Genomic DNA, 20561 nt, shown 5'->3' on the forward strand with positions numbered 1-20561 from the left:
ACATAAATTGATGTGCATGCAAAATGTAAATGCATGTTCACACAAGGCCACTAGACAAAGAAAAACCAAAGACAAGCAAAATACCCAAGTAACCGGAAGTAAATGGGTAAATCGCAAAGTGCAAAAATAATAAATAATGAAGGGTATTTAGTAGTGAAGAGCGAGCACTAAAATGCTCGGGTGCTCGAAGCTCGGGCCGAGCTCGCCATGATACTCGGTTGCTCGACCTGAGCCACGAGCCCAATGTTAGTCTATGGGAGACCCGAGCATTTTCGCGGCGGCATCCCCGGCTGTCTTTTAAAAGCCTAACAAGTGCCCAAAATGTGGCAGTTCTCAAATGACATGGGGACAGCATGGGGATCGCCCCAGGAAGCATTTCTGACCCCCAGGTCACTTCTGTCAACAACGTGGTCAGAGGTATTAAGCCATTTTTAAGGGCTCACAATAAAACGTTCAAAAACTAAACTGAAACTGCTTTCCTGTGAAATATGTTAAGGAAGTTCCTTTCCAGGGTAAAGACTTGTGTATAAGGTAAAATAAATAACAGAAAAAAAAAAATACTCCTCCACACCTTGGGCTATGTTCACAAGTAGCATTTTTAATGTGTTTTTGCACTTTTGTATTGCTTCAACCGTGACAAATGCATTCACCGGGAAATGTCATTTTAACATTTTACAACCTTATCTGGCCATGTGCTGTGTGACACATGCATACAGTGCTGAAAAGACATGGGGACAGCATGGGGAAGACCCCTGGAAGCATCTCTGACTCCCCGGTCACTGCCTAAAAGGGTGCCCATCAGAAGTCATCCTTGCCGCATCAGAAGATGCAGACTTGCAACTATCCCCGTGCAAGTTCTTGTCCCAGGGCAGGGTTCAATTGTACCTCCCCCATTCCTTGCAATGCAAGCGCAAATATGCAGCCAACCACCCACCCACCCCCAGGCTGCAATACCATACTGCTTGCTTGCACTTGAAATTGGGCCTTTTAGGCATGTGGAGGCGGAATCTGGCCACCATGTCATGGCAGCGTTGGCGGCCTGGTATCCATACTCAGTCCCCAGCCGCCCGGCGGCGGGGTGTCCACACTCGGTCCCCAACCGCCTGGGGGCGGCCGGGTGTCCATACTCGGTCGCCAGCCGCCTGGGGGCAGCCGGGTGTCCATAAACGGTCCCCAGCCGCCCCTATTTCTCCTTGGAACATCCCCCCACACACTTTTCTTAGCCTGGCCTGTTTTAGGGCAGCATTGGACGAGCCCACCAGAGAACCAGACTCCTCCGGTGGGCCCTGGCTTCTCCATCAGGGGAGTTGAGAGTGCCAAGGTGAGGACCATGATGATGATACAAGTTAGCATCTGCTTTGTTTTGTTGGAATGCAAGCGCATGTATGTAGTAGCGGCAAGGCCTGAGGTGGTCAGCGTTTTGGCGCATATCCTACCTCCTCCGAGGATTGCTGGATGTTTTCCTGCTACTATCCCAGTTCTATGACTTCCATTAAAACAAAGCTTCAGGTGATGAATGATGGATGAGGTGGTGGCAAAGGAGAGCAGGAGGAACAGGGACCATTCACATCAATATCAGGCCAGTCAACCACATATGTCTTGTAGGATATGTTTCTGTAACAAAAGGAGCGGTTTGGCTACACAGTTATAGGGCATACAGTGAGTGCAATGCCTACCAAAAATTTCGAGGCACTCCAATGTACCTTGGAAATGACATGGAGGTCAGAGGGCCTTAACTAAACAGTTTTTTCCATTTATAGCAACTGGGTCTCCTGTACAATGTTGGCCTAAACAGTGAATGGAAGGCTTTCCAAAAATTATGAGGAACTGCAATGCCCCTTGAAACAGACGTGGATAACAGCGTACTAAAAACCTTCTACCCACTATTGGGGAGTGGGTCTCCCTTAGTATTCGCCTTTGCATTGAAAAAGCAAAAGCTGACTAAAATTAGGAGGAAATGCAATGTCCGTTGGAAGAGTTGTGGAGGTTAGAGGTAATTAAAAACAACATTTCAATGCCCCTAGGAAGAGCTGTGGAGTTCAGAGTGGCTTAAGAAGACTGTTTTAATGTCCCTTTGAAGAGACATGGAGGTCACAGTAGCTTAACAAGATGGTTTTAATGCCCTTCGGAAAAGACGTGGAGGTCCCAGTAGCTTAACCAGACGGTTTGAATGCCCCTCGGAAGAGGGGCTTTTAATGCCCCTTCCAAGAGCCATACAGTACAGCATAGTACAAACATTATTCCCATTATTGGGGAGTGTGTATCCCATAGTCATTGCTTATGCCTTCCAAGCAAAAGCTGCCAAAAATTGGGACGGAGGAACTTGCAATGCCCCTTACAAGAGCCATGCAGTACAGCATATTACAAACATTATTCCCATTATTGGGGAGTGGGTCTCCCATAGTATTTGCTTATGCCTTCCAAGAAAAAGCTGCCAAAAATTAAGAGGAACTGCAATGCCCGTTCGAAGAGTCGTGGAGGTTAGAGTTAATTAAAAACAACATATCAATGCCCCTTGGAAGAGCTGTGGAGTTCAGAGTGGTTTAACAAGACGCTATTAATGCCCCTCAAAAGAGATGTGGAGGTCCCAGTAGCTTAACAAGACGGTTTAAATACCCCTTGGAAAAGTGGTGGAGGTCCCAGTAGCTTAACAAGACGGTTTTAATACCCCTCGGAAAAGTGGTGGAGGTCACAGTAGCTTAAGAAGACGCTTTTAATGCCCCTCAGAAGAAAAGTGGCGATCCCAGTAGCTTAACAAGACGGTTTTAATGCCCCTTGGAAAAGTGGTGGAGGTCGCAGTAGCTTAACAAGACGCTATTAATGCCCCTCAGAAGAGACGTGGAGGTCCCAGCAGCTTAACAAGACGGTTTGAATGCCCCTTGGAAGAGACGTGGAGGTCACAGTAGCTTAACAAGACGCTATTAATGCCCCTCAGAAGAGACGTGGAGGTTCCAGCAGCTTAACATTACGGTTTTAATACTCCTCAGAAAAGTGGTGGAGGTCCCAGTAGCTTAACAAGATGGTTTTAATGCCCCTCAGAAACGTAGTGGAGGTCCCAGTAGCTTAACAAGACTGTTTGAATGCCCCTTGGAAGAGACGTGGAGATCCCAGTAGCTTAACTGGCCGGTTTAAATGCCCCTTGGAAAAGTGGTGAAGGTCACAGTAGCTTAACAAAACGCTATTAATGCCCCTCAGAAGAGACGTGGAGGTCTCAGTAGCTTAACAAGACGGTTTTAATGCTCCTCAGAAAAGTGGTGGAGGTCCCAGTAGCTTAACAAGACGGTTTTAATGCCCCTTGGAAAAGTGGTGGAGGTCACAGTAGCTTAACAAGACGGTTTGAATGCCCCTTGGAAGAGACGTGGAGGTCCCAGTAGCTTAACAAGACGGTTTGAATGCCCCTTGGAAGAGACGTGGAGGTCCCAGTAGCTTAACAAGACTGTTTTAATGCCCCTCGGAAAAGTGGTGGAGGTCACAGTAGCTTAACAAGACGCTTTTAATGCCCCTCGGAAGAGACGTGGAGGTCCAAGTAGCTTAATAAGACGGTTTGAATGCCCCTTGGAAGAGACGTGGAGGTCCCAGTAGCTTAACAAGACGGTTTGAATGCACCTTGGAAGAGACGTGGAGGTTCCAGTAGCTTAACAAGACAGTTTTAATGCCCCTCGGAAAAGTTGTAGAGGTCACAGTAGCTTAACAAGATGCTTTTAATGCCTCTCAGAAGAGACGTGGAGGTCCCAGTAGCTTAACAAGATGGTTTGAATGCCCCTTGGAAGAGAAGTGGAGGTCCCAGTAGCTTAACAAGACGGTTTTAATGCTTCTCGGAAAAGTGGTGGAGGTCCCAGTAGCTTAAAAAGACGCTTTTACTGCCCCTCGAAAAAGTGGTGGAGGTCGCCGTAGCTTAACAAGACTGTTTGAATGCCCCTTGGTAGAGACGTGGAGGTCACAGTAGCTTAACAAGATGGTTTTAATGCTCCTCGGAAAAGTGGTGGAGGTCCCAGTAGCTTAACAAGATGCTGTTAATGCCCCTCGGAAAAGTGGTGGAGGTCCCAGTAGCTTAACAAGATGCTTTTAATGCTCCTCGGAAAAGTGGTGGAGGTCCCAGTAGCTTAACAAGATGCTTTTAATGCCCCTCGGAAAAGTGGAGGTCCCAGTAGCTTAACAAGACGGTTTTAATGCCCCTTGGAAAAGTGGTGGAGGTCGTAGTAGCTTAACAAGACTGTTTGAATGCCCCTTGGAAAAGTGGTGCAGGTCCCAGTAGCTTAACAAGATGGTTTGAATGCCCCTTGGAAGAGACGTGGAGGTACCAGTAGCTTAAAAAGACGGTTTTAATGCCCCTCGGAAAAGTGGTGGAGGTCCCAGTAGCTTAACAAGACGGTTTTAATGCCCCTCGGAAAAGTGGTGGAGGTCCCAGTAGCTTAACAATACGCTTTTAATGCCTCTCAGAAGAGACGTGGAGGTCCCAGTAGCTTAACAAGACGGTTTGAATGCCCCTTGGAAGAGACGTGGAGGTCCCAATAGCTTAAGAAGACGGTTTGAATGCCCCTTGGAAGAGACGTGGAGGTCCCAGTAGCTTAACAAGACGGTTTTAATGCTTCTCGGAAAAGTGGTGGAGGTCCCAGTAGCTTAATAAGACGCTTTTAATGCCCCTCGAAAAAATGGTGGAGGTCGCAGTAGCTTACCAAGACGGTTTGAATGCCCCTTGGAAGAGACGTGGAGGTCCCAGTAGCTTAACAAGACAGTTTGAATGCCCCTTGGAAGAGACATGGAGGTCCCACTAGCTTAACAAGACGTTTTTAATGCCCCTCGGAAAAGTGGTGGACGTACCAGTAGCTTAATAAGACGCTTTTAATGCCCCTCAGAAAAGTGGTGGAGGTCCCAGTAGCTTAACAAGACGGTTTGAATGCCCCTTGGAAGAGATGTGGAAGTCCCAGTAGATTAACAAGACGGTTTTAATGCTCCTCGGATAAGTGGTGGAGGTCGCAATAGCTTAACAAGACGCTTTTAATGCCCCTTACAAGAGCCATACAGTACAGCATTTTAAAAATATTATTCCCATTATTGGGGAGTGGGTCTCCCAGTCTTTGCTTATGCCTTCCAAGCAAAAGCTGACAAAAATAAGGACGGAGGAACTTTCAATAATGGCAACACGGACCACGGTCACCCTGGTGGTATAGTGGTGGTGGAGGCTGAGGATAAGGAGAAGAACATAAAACAGCCGAAATGAGGAAGCGTATACCCATGTGTGGGTGTGAAGCGGTGCATGTGAATACACCTTCCGAAATAACACAGTGGATTTGACTTTATGTTACTCTGCTGTCATTTGGTGGTGATGAGAAGTCTGGCCCAATCCAGCTACTGTTCATTTTGATAAGGGTCAGCTTGTCAGCATTGTCAGTTGACAGGCGAGTGCGCTTATCAGTTATAATTACCCCAGCAGCACTAAAAACACGCACCGATAACACGCTAGCGGCAGGGCAGGCCAGGACCTCCAAGGCGTACAGAGCGATTTCATTCCAAGTGTCCAGCTTGGATACCCAATAATTAAAAGGCACAGAGGAATCAAGGAGGACGCTGGTACGGTCGACAAGGTACTCCCTCACCATCTTTTGAAACTTTCCACTGCTTGTGAGAGTACCCCGCGCCTCAGGGCCTGTAAGCTGGGCAGGTCTCAGAAAACTGTCCCAGAATGTTGACAGTGTTCCCCTGCCTCTGCTGGATTGGAGTTGCCTCTCTCTCGCTTGTACGCCTTGGTTGGTCAACGAACTGTGACCTCTGCCGCTAGCGTGTTCAGATGGGAATTTTTTTTTAACAGTTCTGCAGCAAGGGCCTTCTGGTACTGCCCCATATTCGTAGACCTCTCCACCTCAGGAATAAGAGAGTGAAAGTTTTCCTTGTAGCGGGGGTCTAAAAGTGTCACCAACCAGTAATGACTGTCACCCAACATTTTGACAACGCGAGGGTCACGGTTAAGGCAGAGTAACATAAAGTCAGCCATGCGTGCCAGACTGGTAACGGGCAAGACTTCCGTGTCCTCACCAAGATGACGACTGACCATGCTCTCCTCCTCCTCCTCCCCCCCCCCCCTGTCCTCAGGTCACCCACGCTGAACTGACAGTATGACAGTTGTACAGGTACTACCGTCTACAGCGCATAATACAAGCTCCTGTTCTTCCTCCTCCTCCTCTCCCTCATTGTCCCCCAATGCACGTTGGGATGAGATGAGGCTGGGCTGTGTGTAATCGACCGCTACGGCTTCTTGATCCATTTCATCATACTCTGGCTGCAATGCCTCCTCTTTAATTCTCTGCAGAGAGCATTGCAAAAGACAGACAAGTGGAATGCTGACGCTAATGATGGCGTCATCGCCACTCACCATCTTGGTGGACTCCTCAAAATTTGTCAAGATGGTACATACAGTACAGACCAAAAGTTTGGACACACCTTCTCATTTAAAGATTTTTCTGTATTTTCATGACTATGAAAATTGTACATTCACACTGAAGGCATCAAAACTATGAATTAACACATGTGGAATTATATACTTAACAAAAAAGTGTGAAACAACTGAAAATATGTCTTATATTCTAGGTTCTTCAAAGTAGCCACCTTTTGCTTTGATGACTGCTTTGCACACTCTTGAGAGACTGCCATAAAGACTGAGAGGAGGGGGCATCTTTGCATGCAGTATGGACAGGGGATTGCCATGCACACACAACAGGTGACACCAGCTGACACTGGTCATGGACCCTGGGGTTCGCCCCACAGTCGGGTGCTTTGCTGCCATGTGCCTGATCATGCTGGTGGTGGTCAGGCTGGTAGTTTTGTCACCCCTGCTGATGCTGGCATGGCAGGTGGTACAAATGGCCTTTTTGGGGATATCAGCAGAGTCTTTAAAAAAATTCCTGACTCTGGAAGACCTACAGGTTGTACTGGCAACGTCCCTCGTGTTGGTGTTACGGGGAACTGTTGCCGGCCTTCTGTGTGCGGCCACCACACTGCTTTTTTCTGCCTGTTGGGGTACTCTGCCTCCCTCACCCTGTCTGCTGCTGGCCTCGCTCTGCATGTCCTCCTGCCACATTGGGTCAGTTACTAGATCATCCACCACCTCCTCCTCTTCCACTTGCGCACCACGATCCTCCTCCTCACTTCCTGGCAATTGTGTCTCGTCATCGTCAACCTCTTGTGACAAATTGCCAGCGTTGACTTCCTCTGGCCGTGGCTGTTCAAATGTTTGGGCATCTCTACATGGGATCTCCTCTTCCACCACTTCAAGCGGAGCAGGCGAGGGGCACAAATCTGGAAATGGACCAGTGAACAGCTCTTCAGAGTGTCCAAGTGTGGGATCAGTTGCTGTCTGACGACACTCGGCATGGTGGGAGGGAGGAGCATCAGGGTGAGGAGGAGTATGCGGTCGAGACTCATGGCTACTAAGAGTTGACCGTGTGGAAGACAGACCAGAGGTGGTGGTGCCCAGGTAACTGGAAGTATTATCTGCTATCCAATTAATAACCTGTTCACACTGATATGGTGTTGTTCTGTGCTTCCCTAGTAATTCGGTCAAGAAGTGGGAGCGAGAAGATATGGCTGTTGGTTGTGGCACATTTTCACCTTGGCCACGGCCCCGTCCTCTGCATGCACCATCACCAGAACGTCCACTTCCATGTCCCTTGCCACGCGCCTTGCCCATTGTAAAGTAAGTAAAATAGCTTACACTCGCACCATCAATGGAAAAAGGGTAATAAAGTAGATTAGAACCGTGGAAGAGGAAAACCACAGTTCTATTTCTCTGGCCTACACCCGACTCTTTTAAACAATCTGAACAATCAGGGAGAAACTATTACTGTTTTTCTTTACGGAAAAAATACCAAAAGGTGAATAATAGAGATTTTTTACCGTGGAATGGCAAAACCACAGTTATTGTTTACTGGGGTATACCAGAAAATTTTAAATAGATATATTTGTGTCTGAACAATCAGGAGACACTACTACTGTTTTTCTTTGCGGCAAAAAATGCCAAAAGCAGGATAATAGAGATTTTTTACCGTGGAACAGCAAAACCACAGTTATAATTTACTGGTGTATACCAGACTATTTTCAACAGATATATTTGTGTCTGAACAATCAGGAGACACTATTAGTTTTTTTTTTTTACGGTGACACATATTACTATAACTTGCACCCATAGTGCAAAAAAAAAAAAAACCCTAAAAAAACACAATGGGTTCAACCGTACTCAAATTGTTAACTAGGAGCAATGATTAGTGTGAATAATATAATATTTTGATTGGAGATGATCCAACCTCTGGTTCCACCACTGATCCTGAGAATGAAGGAATGGGGAACCTATCAGCTTTTTTTTTTCCTGCACAGCTGTGCTCCCAACCACCCACAGTGCAAAAAAAAACCCCTAAAAAAACAATAGGTATAACCGTACTCAAATTGATAATTGGGAGCAACGATTAGTGTGAAGGATATAATATTGTGATTGGCGATGTTCCATCCACTGATTCTGAGAATGAAGAAATGGGAAACCTATCAGCTTTTTTTCCTGCACAGCTGTGCTCCCACCCATTGCGCAAAAATACCCTAAAAAAATGCACGTACTCAAATTGTTAATTGGGAGCAATGATGAGTGTGAAGGGATATAATATCTTGATTGGCGATGGTCCGACCTGTGGTTCCGCCACCGATCCCAAGAATGAAGGAATTGAGAACCTGTAAGCTTTTTTTTTCCTGCACAGCTGTGCTCCCAACCACCCACCCATAGTGCAAAAAATAAAAAAAAAATAGATCCAACTGTACTCAAATTGTTAAATTGGGAGCGTGAAAAAAATAATGCATCCACTTCTTTCTAAATTAGGCTGTCAGACCCCCAAGAATGACATCCTAGTAATATGCCATGACTTATACCTCTTTAAATGTATGCAAAGGATAAACCTGGATATCCAGGTATACGTTCTATTGATTGATTTCTATAAGGGCCTATTTACACATGTAAATGTGTATCTGCTACGGACATGAATGATCGGCTGCAGCCCTTCCACGTGGCCAGTCAATGGATCCGCAAATCACAACAAGTAATTCAAGGAAATGGAAAAGTAACAAAAAAAAATTCTAGTAACATTGCATAGCGTACCGGCGATTGCGCTATTTAACTTGCCATCAGTGATTGACGGCATATAAATGGTTAAACAGCAGTGATTGACGCTCCGCTCTGGCCGCTGCTGTTACAGCAAGATGTCAGCTGTGTAGGATGGGGGCTCTGCTCCTGAGCCCACCCGAAACAGCAATCCAATGGACGGTTTCACACACCACATTATCCAGTGGTGTTTAATTTGCTTTTCTATTTAGGAAACAAAACCGTTTTAATAACGTTTTCCTTCTCTGGTATCTAGGAGCCATTTCAGCTATTTGTAAAGGGAATCTGTCAGCAGGTTTTCTTGGCTATTCTGAGAGCAGCATGATGGGGTGAGCGCCACACTTGGAGTAGGACCACCGAGCCCAGAGCTATTGCAAGACGTGCAGACAATACATACCAGGTATGAATGAATCCAATACAACATTATTGTTACTTAGGAATTAACCTACTTGGATATAATACATCCCTTGATATGTATATACCATAAGGTCATTATCTTGGGAATGCCTATATTGGCTTTTATTATTTGGGATTATATCCTTTTACTATGTGACCTAGGATATACTATCAGTATGCATTAGCACAATTGGAGCTACTACTATTTAGCCCTGGTGTCTCTGCAATTCAAATATTTACATTATACCTCCTCACTATTATATGGTATTACTATATATATGTGTGTGTGCTCTTTTCTTTCCCGCCATGTACCCAAATTGTTATAATAAAGGTCTTTTTTAACACATTGACCCCTTGTCGGATGTACTATATATTGGTTGTTGTTGAGAGCAGCATGATGTAGAGACAAACACCCTGATTCTAGGGACGTCTCACTTACAGGGCTGCTGGTTGTAGTTTTGATAAAAATCACACTTTTATTAGCAGAAGATTATCACTAGAGGACTAGTAAACCTGCAGCCAGGTAGTCCAACCACACCCCCCACCACTGATTGGCAGTTTATATACACTGTACACAGAAAGCGGCCAATCAGTGGTGTGGGTGGGGTTATTATACAGAGCTCAGCATTCAGAGATCTGCATGAGAAAAAAAAAACTACAATTTTATCAAAATAACACCAAGCAGCCCCGTAAGTGATACATCGTTGGAATCAGGGCCTCGGATTATGCTGCTCTCAAATGGGATAGCAAAAACCTGCTGACATATTCCATTTAAAGGGGCAGCTGCTACTAAATCCAGACATGGTGCAAAATGTAAATTCTGCTGCAGATTTACTGCTGTAGATTTTTAATTCCTAAAAATCCCTGTAGATTCAGAGGATCTCAACCTTTTCAATGCAAATTATTTTCAAGACTTATTCACAGATATTATGAAATATTACAGTAGAAATAAAAAAAAAAAAGCACAATACCTAAACCCCTTCCTTGGGAAAAATATATGGCAAGTATAAGAAAGACAAAAATTTATTCTGGAGTCATATTGAAGTGTAAATAGAATTGTAACCATACAATGTAAACAGCAGCAAATGTAAGTAGGATCCACTGGATCTATATAAGAGGAACGCTTTCCAAAGCTGATCTTCGGAGCCCACCGCTATGCTGGCTGGACCGGCATTGTGATCGTCAGCACCTGGACTATACGTCACGTTTTACTGCAGCTCATAGAACCAAATGATAAGACGCAGAGCAGTGCGAGGCTTGTGACTCGCTATACACAAAATATACGACATGTTTGATGAATGGCATAAAGGAAAGCCGATGCATTCAGATGTCTCTGGGCAACTATATGTTGTGATAGATAAGTTCCTGTCAGGATGAGGGGCAGCATCCTATCTGCTCACTCATCATGACAGGTTTACAACATGTTGACTCATGGACGTGATCAGTCAGTCAATCGATGACATAGATGCACGTTCTTGATTCCGACAGGTAGGTCAGAGAAGTCCGTCTCAAACAGTTTACTTTCACCCATCTAGGATGGATGGCTGCTGACATTGTTGGCCATTATGTCCATACACAATTATTATCATAGAATCATAGAATGGTAGAGTTGGAAGGGACCTCCTGGGTCATCTGGTCCAACCCCCTGCTCAAAGCAGGATTCACTAGATCATCTCAGACAGATGTCTGTCCAGCCTCTGTTTGAAGACGTCCATTGAAGGGGAACTCACCACCTCTCGTGGCAGCCTGTTCCACTCATTAATCACCCTAACTGTCAAAAAGTTTTTTCTAATATCTAATCTGTGTCTCCTCCCATTTAGTTTCATCCCATTGCTTCTAGTCTTTCCTTGTGCAAATGAGAATAAAGATGATCCTTCTACAATGTGACAGCCCTTGACATATTTGTAGACAGCTATTAAGTCTCCTCTCAGTCTTCTTTTTTGCAAGCTAAACATTCCCAAATCCTGCAACCGTTCCACATAGGACATGGTTTGCAGACCAGTCACCATTCTGGTCGCTCTTCTCTGAACTTGCTTCAGTTTGTCTATGTCTTTTTTAAAATGTGGTGCCCAAAACTGTACACAGTATTCCAGATGAGGTCTGACCAAAGAGGAGTAAAGACCGATAATGACTTCACGTGATCTAGACTGTATGCTTCTGTTAATACATCCCAGAATTGTATTTGCCTTTTTTGCTGCTGCATCACACTGTTGACTCATGTTCAGTCTATGATCTATTAGTATACCTAAGTCTTTTTCACATGTACTGTTGCTTAGCTCTATTCCTCCCATTCTGTATATGCTTTTTTCATTTTTATTGCCCAGATGTAGTACTTTGCATTTTTCCCTGTTAAAAACCATTCTGTTGGTTGCTGCCCACTGCTCCAGTTTATTTAGGTCTTTTTGAATCCTCTCTCTCTCTTCTCTAGTATTAGCTATCCCTCCTAGCTTTGTGTCATCAGCAAATTTAATCAGTTTACCCTCAATTCCTTCATCTAAATCATTGATAAAGATGTTGAACAATACAGGTCCCAGGACGGAGCCCTGTGGTACCCCACTTGAGACATTCATCCAGCTGGATGTGAAGCCATTTACAACCACCCTTTGAGTCCGATCACTAAGCCAGTTATGAATCCACCTAACAGTTGCCTGGTCCATTGCATACTTGGTCATTTTTTCAATAAGGATGGTGTGAGATACTTTGTCAAATGCTTTGCTGAAGTCAAGATATACTATATCTACAGCATTTCCCTGATCCACCCAGTCAGTGATTCTGTCATAGAAGGAAATTAAGTTAGTCTGACATGACTTGTTAGTTACAAACCCATGCTGACTCTGGTTAATCACTTCATTCTTATCCATGTACTTACATACATGTTGTTTAATAATTTGTTCAAAGATCTTTCCTGGTATAGAAGTCAGACTCACCGGCCTATAGTTCCCTGGGTCCACCTTCTTCCCCTTTTTGAAGATAGGAACAACATTTGCTCTTCTCCAGTCTTCTGGGACTTCTCCTGTTCTCCAAGAATTTTCAAAGATTATGGAGAGTGGTTCTAAAATTTCTTCTACGATCTCCTTCAGTACTCTGGGGTGTAATTCATCTGGACCTGGAGACTTGAACTCATTTATGTTAGCTAAATATTCCCTCACAATCTTTCTGTTTACAGATAACTTGGATTCCTCTATTCCTTTAAAAGGACAGTGAAGATCAGTTGATGTTACATTTTGTTTCTGAGAGAAAACAGATGCAAAATAGGAATTAAAAAGTTCGGCCTTCTCAACATCCTCTCTTACCATTTCTCCATTTTCATCCTGTAAAAATCCTATAGCATCTTTGACTTTTCTTTTACTTTTGACATACCCCCAAAATCCTTTTTTATTGCTTTTGACATCTCTTGCAAGCCTTAATTCATTGTCAGCTTTAGCTAACCTGATACGTGCCCTGCAGGATCTGCAGACTGCATTATAATCTTCTTTAGATATGCCTCCCTCTTTCCATTTAATAAACATTTCTTTCTTTCTTTTTAGCATGTGCTTAAGTTCTGTGTTCATCCATCCTGGTTTCCTTAAATGCTTCCCATTCTTCCTACTTTTCGGGATTGTTAACGATTGTGCTTTGAGAATCTCATTTTTAAAAATTTCCCATCCTTCCTGGACATTTTTGTCCTTAAGGACATCCAGCCATTGGATCCCTCCTATTCTCTTTCTGAGTCTCTTAAAATCTGCCTTTCTAAAATCTAACCTTGAAGTTTGAGTCTTCACATGTCTTCCTCCTCTAGTTATCCAAAATTCTATAATAGCATGATCGCTGCCTCCTAGGGTCCCAGCCACCTTTACCTCCTCAACCATTTCCTCCCTGTTTATAAGGATTAGATCCAAAGTAGCAGATCCCCTTGTTTTCTCCCCTACCTTTTGGAAGATAAAGTTGTCAGCAAGAGAGGATAAGAATTTGCTTGACCTGTTAGTTTTACTTGAGAGAGATTCCCAACAAATGTCTGGATAGTTGAAATCTCCCATGACCACTACGTCATATTTTTTGGAGAACTTGGTCATTTGATACATAAAGAGTTCATCCATATCTTCAGCTTGCCCAGGTGGCCTGTAGTAAATGCCTACAATGGTGTCCTTTCCGTTGTTCTCTCCTTGTATTCTTACCCAAACAGTTTCCACAGAACTCCCAGTCTCTGAAGCTTCAATCTCTGTGCAGATATACGCTTTTCTAACATACAACCTAATTGTGATGTACAATACAAATTTATATTGTGGTACCGTGTTAGCCAGAAAATTTGATGGAAATAATTTTATGCCCAAAAATGGCAAAAGTATTCTCGGAGTGATACCTTTATTGGCTAACCAGAAAAAAAAAAATATATATGCAAACTTACAGAGCACACAGGCTCCTTCTTCAGGCAGGATTACAAATGTTAAGAATTCATTTGTAATATTGCCTGAAGAAGGAGCCTCTGTGCTCTGAAAGCTTGCATATATATTTTTTTTTCTGGTTAGCCAATAAAGGTATCACTCCGAGAATACTTTTGCCATTTTTGGGCATAAAAGTATTCACATAGAATTATTCACTAATTAAAACAATTTATTTTTGCTAAATAAATGTATACATTTTTTAAAATTTTATTTTATACATTTTCTCAGAGAACCTCTTTAAGAAGGAGATTTCAGAATGGGCTATAAGACATGTCCAGCTTTGCTTAATTGTCTCACCTTACTGTCCTTGTTGAACTGAGCTCCACTTTGTTCTTGGATGATATTGTAAGGAATGAAGACGTCTAGATGATACAAATCGGGACGTCTGACTATTCTGTCTTCACCCAAGTCCAACACAAGAGATCTAGCAGAAGACTGTAAAGAGAAGACCAGAGAGGTAACAACGCTTATGTCGCTGAATGCTTCTGTACGGGAAAGAAAGTTGTAACCAACAAGTGCACAAAAATCTAAACTTTTATCTTGATACGTGGCCAACTAGAAGTTACTGTGTAGCTCCACACGTCTCCTACATTAAATCTGACACGTGGAGGAACTGCTCACAGAAAATGCTGAAAAATATTTTTTAGGATTCACACTGCATTAAAAGGGGTTGTCCACCACTTTAATACTAATGGAATATCCTTAGGATAGGTCATCAATATTAAAGTGCCAGGCAACCCCTTTAAGTGAGGCATAATGAATGGTACCAGAATTTCACATAATGTAGCCTTCATTAGGCAGACGGCCCACTCGGTTATATGAAGAAATCTGGGGTCCCCAAAAGCAAACCCAGTAATCACCAGATTCCCGTGTGGTGACTACTTAATCTGCTTTTTGGGAAGACCAGAACTGACCCCTATATTTAACCAAGTGGGTCCCCTTAAGCTACATTATCCTGTCTGATGAAGGCTACATTAGCTGAAAAATTCTTAATCTTCATTATGCCTCATTTAACGCAATGTGAATCATGGACATGAGAAAAATCAAATTAAAAAATAAATACATTTAAAGCATTTTCTGTGCGATTCCTCCAAATGTCGCATTAATATAGAAAAAATAAAGAGCGGCGTGTTCTACACTATTGCAACAAGCCTCTTTCATCATTTATATCATCATTATAACATCATTTATATGCACCAGCACCATGGAATCAATGGCACTATATAATTAAATAATAATAATAATATATACATCTTCCCACCAGCTTGTTTTCCCTCTATCTCCTCTCTGGATCTATGAAGCCAGAACTGTCAAAGAAGAGGTGATGGTGGAGATGGAGGGGAAACAAGCAGGGGGGGAGGCTTATATAAATGACTGGTCCCGCCGTGAAGCACTGGGCGTCTGTGCTTGGTTTGAACAGTCGTTCTCTGCTGACAGAGTCGTTTACAGAGATCTTCTTTCCCATTCCAACAGCTTGCAAACAACCCACCATGGTATGAAAAAAAAATTAGATCATCATCATCCAGCAAATGTGTCACAGCTGCCAGCAATTGGCTACTGTGGACACATCAAAGCTGTGATGATAAAAGTTGGCAGAGGAGGACCGGTAGCACGAGGTTGGTACAGACTTTTAATAAGGGAAGACTATTGGACATCACATGAAATACAAAAAGGTCACAATCCTAAACCACATCTGAGGGTCTCACCACTTTAGGTAAAGAGATTTCAGCCACCAGAAAACTTGGGTGTCCTACAGGAGGTTCCGCCACTATCATGTAATCTGGTTTCACGGGTGAACTGATAAAAAAAGGAAGGAAGCAGTATACTGCAAGGGTACACCATCAATTTATGATCTGTTGGGGTCAATCTCTAATATAATAAAGGGGCACTGATGCTGGTAATGAGGAACAGCCCCTTTCACAGTCATTCCCTGCACATCGGCATCATGGCCTCCACTGTGCAGCGGAACGACAGCATAGATCCAGCAAAGTGAATGGGCTTAGCTGCAGTTCTCCTGCATAGTGAATATCCGGGTAGCTGCCCCACACCAGCATATTCTTTAAAAAGGGCAGCGGGGTTACTTCCAGGCTGCAGCCCCCTTATTCTTGGAGTCCAAGAAGTTGGATATCCTATATCTTTTGTAAGATGGGATTCTAAAAAAAGTAAATGCATGCATTAAACCTCAAAGAAACCCAAACCTTTCAACTTCTGAGATTAGGGACTTGCTTGGAGTTAGCTGGGAGGGTCTGTAGGAAAAAAATAAAGAACATAAAGGCATAATAGTTAAAACAAAAACAAAAAAAAACAATGTCCACATTGTTCTTGCACCATAACAAGCCATTCTGCAGCTTCCCCCATCTGTTGGGTTTAACCCATCACCACGAGGAGTGGGGCTCCCCCATCTGTTGGGTATAACCCATCACCACGAGGAGTGGCACTCCCCCATCTGTTGGGTATAACCCATCACCACGAGGAGTGGCGCTCCCCCATCTGTTGGGTATAACCCATCACCTCAAGGAGTGAAGCTCCCCCATCTGTTGGGTGTAACCCATCACCACAAGGAGTGGAGCTCCCCCATCTGTTGGGTGCAGCCCATCACCACGAGAAGTGGCGCTCCCCCATCTGTTGGGTATAACCCATCACCACGAGGAGTGGCGCTCCCCCATCTGTTGGGTATAACCTATCACCTCAAGGAGTGGCGCTCCCCCATCTGTTGGGTATAACCCATCACCAAGAGGAGTGGAGCTCCCCCATCTGTTGGGTGTAACCCATCACCACGAGGAGTGGCGCTCCCCCATCTGTTGGGTGTAACCCATCACCACGAGGAGTGGCGCTGCCCCATCTGTTGAGTATAACCTATCACCAGGAGGAGTGGCGCTCGTCATACTTTGTGTCCCTAGGGGAAATGTGGTATTATAAGATATCCAATCAATTAAATGGCCGACTATGTACTGCATGGATGAGCGAGGAACATCAGAGAAGAAGCCGTCGATGCTCAACAGCACCCTACTCTGTCGTCTTTTACAGACTGTATGCCATAGACTTGTACCTTAGAGTTGGGACTTAACCCTATTATGAATCATCGGTTTTGATTTGGTTCTGATATTCTGTTCAAAAATGGATCCCAGGAACTTCCGATTTTTCAGCATTTTCCACTCTGAAGGGAAACCATAGATGATTAACAGGGTCGGACTGGAACTGAAACTCAGCCCTGGCATGTGAGAGGACGCAGGCCCGCCCGACGCGCGTTGAATGTGAAATATTTTCATGAATGATTTGGGTATATGTCACAATAAAAATTGCTGCAAACTGCACTTTATCATCGATAGACAAAAACTGACATAATGTAAAATATAAACTTCCCTCCAGGAAAATGTTAATTTCTTTCAACTGGAGGGACGGACATATTTGTAATATAGAGCTCCAAGTTCCCAAAAACGCTATGCTTGATAGTACCAGGAAAAGCAGGAAAAGTGAATCCTTGCAGATTTGAAGCAGTTTCATGTCTATTCTTTCAGTATTTTTGCAGCGTTTCTAAAGAAAGGGAAAAAAAAATCTCAAAAAACGCAACATCAACGGGATTTTCCTGCCGAGCGACACGTTTTTTGTGCAGAAATGTTCTTTCCTTTCTTTTTTGTTTATATTTTGTGTTATACACTAGTGGCCAAAATTGAGGCAACACTTTCAGTTTTTCACCATCACCAATATTTAATGGAGGATTTCACTGACCTACTTACTTGTACACACGCCCTCTTCTGCGATATGTATTCTATGTTGGTTTATAGTGACCTGGGTGTGGGTTGTAAGACAGATATTGTGCGATTAAAATGCGGTTTTTATATTTTAAAGCCAGTTTGTCATCAGAAGGTAAGCAATTACATGTTTTCGTTCTCAAAGTGTGTAAGCGGTTTCAAGAGACTGGTTCGATAAAGAATAAACCAGGTAGAGAAAGGAAGAAGGCTACAAGTCCTCAGACTGATAGAAGAATTGTTAGAATCGCCCTAAATAACAGGAAATAAACGGCTGTTAACATCAACAAGGAGCTTGTCAACACCGGAGTGACAGTGTCTGATCGGACGGTTCAACGACGACTGGTAAACGCGGGGTTAAGAGCCAGAATACCAGGTAGAGAAAGGAAGAAGGCTACAACTCCTCAGACTGATAGAAGAATTGTTAGAATCGCCCTAAATAACAGGGAATAAACTGCTGTTAACATCAACAAGGAGCTTGTCAACACCGGAGTGACAGTGTCTGATCGGACGGTTCGACGACGATTGGTAAACGCGGGGTTAAGAGCCAGAATACCAGGTAAAAAGCCATTTCTGAATGCCTCACAGCGTCAGAAACGTCTGCAGGGGCCAAAGAACATTGTAAATGGACCATTGAACAATGGAGAAATGTTATATGGAGCGATGAGACACGCATATCCATCTTTGGCAGCGACGGTGTCCGCTACGTTCGACGACGACCTGGAGAGGACTGGTTGCCAGAGGGTACAGTACCCACCATGAAGCCTCCTCTGAGTGTTATGGTAGGGGGCTGCGTGTCCAGAGATGCAGGTGGTCGGCTGCAGGTAATTGAAGAAACAGTTAATGTTGAAAAGTACATCAAGGAAGTCCTTCAGCCTAAACTCATTCCTTCGGCACGTGATGTATTTAGTGAAGGGACACCGTTTATTTTTCAGCAAGATGGAGCCCCATGCCATACAGCTAAAAAATGTCTCTCTTGGTTCAAGGACAAAAATGTCCAGCTATTGAATTGGCCAGGAAACAGCCCAGATCTCAATCCTATTGAGAATCTCTGGGCTCGGCTCAAAAGAGCGGTGTCAAAACAGCGGGCTTCACACAAGCAGGAACTCATTGCAGCCATCATCAAATCATGGCTTCATATCATCACACCATCTGATTTACACAAACTGGTAGATAGCATGCCAAGTAGATGCCAGGCAGTCATCAAGGCCGAGGGCTGTCCAACTGAGTATTAACATTTAGTGTTAGATATGAAAATAGGACAAATCAATGGCTTTTCTCCCACAGTCATCTGAGTGACAATAGTGTCCAATTTGTTGACAAATGAACAAATTTCCTGCTAATATTGTGTTTCTATATGAGATTTTATTTCTACTTAAAAACTTTACTGTGAAATCAAAAACATTCATGAAATTTGTATTTGTATTGGCAAAATGCTAAAAATTCATAAATCTTGGGGGTGTTGCCTCAATTTTGGCCACTAGTGTATAGAGTTCCTCAGTATATTTATATGTTGTCCCCCGTCACCTTTTCATCTCTCCTTACAAGTATGCCTTGTATCTTAGCTAAAACATGGTAGTAAGTAGCATATTAAACCCTTTTATAATGGGTAATGTAGAATCGCTGCATATTTCAGGGTTATGCGCTCCTGAGGACTCATTAGTGCTGCCCTCCTCAGGCGAAACCTGGTTGTGACCTTGTATAATATGGGGCTAGCCGGTCTCACCTACCAGTTTGGGTCACAAACCCTTTTTCGTTTGCTTTGATGTTTTACTCATTGTTTATTACGTTTACACCCCAAATCTCTCCTAATCCTGGAGATCAAACCTATGAAAGCAATTTATGAATGATCATAACACCTCTATGAAGGGTAATTATCATCTCCTTCATAAATATACATTTATATGTATAAATACATATGTGGTCAATGCATAGTACTGGCACATGACTTATCACTTTCCAGGACCTTACAAAGCACCAGGAACATTCATAACAAGCGGAGGAGAAGCGATTCTGGCAACTTAATAGGAAAGGATTCTTTACAGTTAGAGCAGTCAGACTGTGGAATGCCAACCACAAGATATAGTAATGGCAGATAGTATAACAGCATTTATAGAAGGGCTGGATACTTTTTTAACAAAACATGACATTGTGGGTTATAAATAATCTAGTAATAGAAAATGTATAACTTTGGAGATAGACCAAGGACATTAAAGTTAAAACTTTTTCAACCTATGTAACTATGCAAGTATGCAGAATGCACATTAGGAAAATGCTTGAAATGCAATTCCCTATAATATTATTTTACAAGTAATTTCCTCTTAATTTTCCGCTTTGTAAAGTGCTAGTTATAAGCCCAATCTATGGATCTAAAAAGTGCAAAACACTCCTGAAACACTTGTACGTATGTTCTATAATCTTTATTTCTTATGGTGCCTAAGGGAAGCCGTAATGATAAGACTCCTGCTTGGTAACAAGTGCAGTTATTTGCCTCCATAATGAAAGTGAATTACCAATGATGAAAGGGTTAATACTTGGACCCTGCATCAGTAATAGCCCTTGTAGTAACCATGACAACTATTGTGAGGGCATAAACAAGTGTCATAAAGAAGATTCCATAAAAGAATGCCGCGCTGCCATGATCAGCGCTATTACTGATGATGCGCCTGAGGACCTTGAGCTTGACCACCCCACGTAATGTGCCAATGTTGGTGTAATTTGGAGGTTCTAGCAGGGAAAGGGGTTGTCTTCTTAGACACCCCGGGGGGAAGGGAAGGTAACAGAGGGGGGGTCCCCAAAACAGGATCCCCTTCTGTTACTATGTACAAAGAGCTGCTCTTCTTTAGGAGTTCATAGATG

The sequence above is a fragment of the Phyllobates terribilis genome, unplaced genomic scaffold, assembly GCF_046119375.1.
Source record: "Phyllobates terribilis strain yellow unplaced genomic scaffold, ASM4611937v1 Scaffold_230__1_contigs__length_3167835, whole genome shotgun sequence".
Classification (NCBI taxonomy): Eukaryota; Metazoa; Chordata; class Amphibia; order Anura; family Dendrobatidae; genus Phyllobates; species Phyllobates terribilis.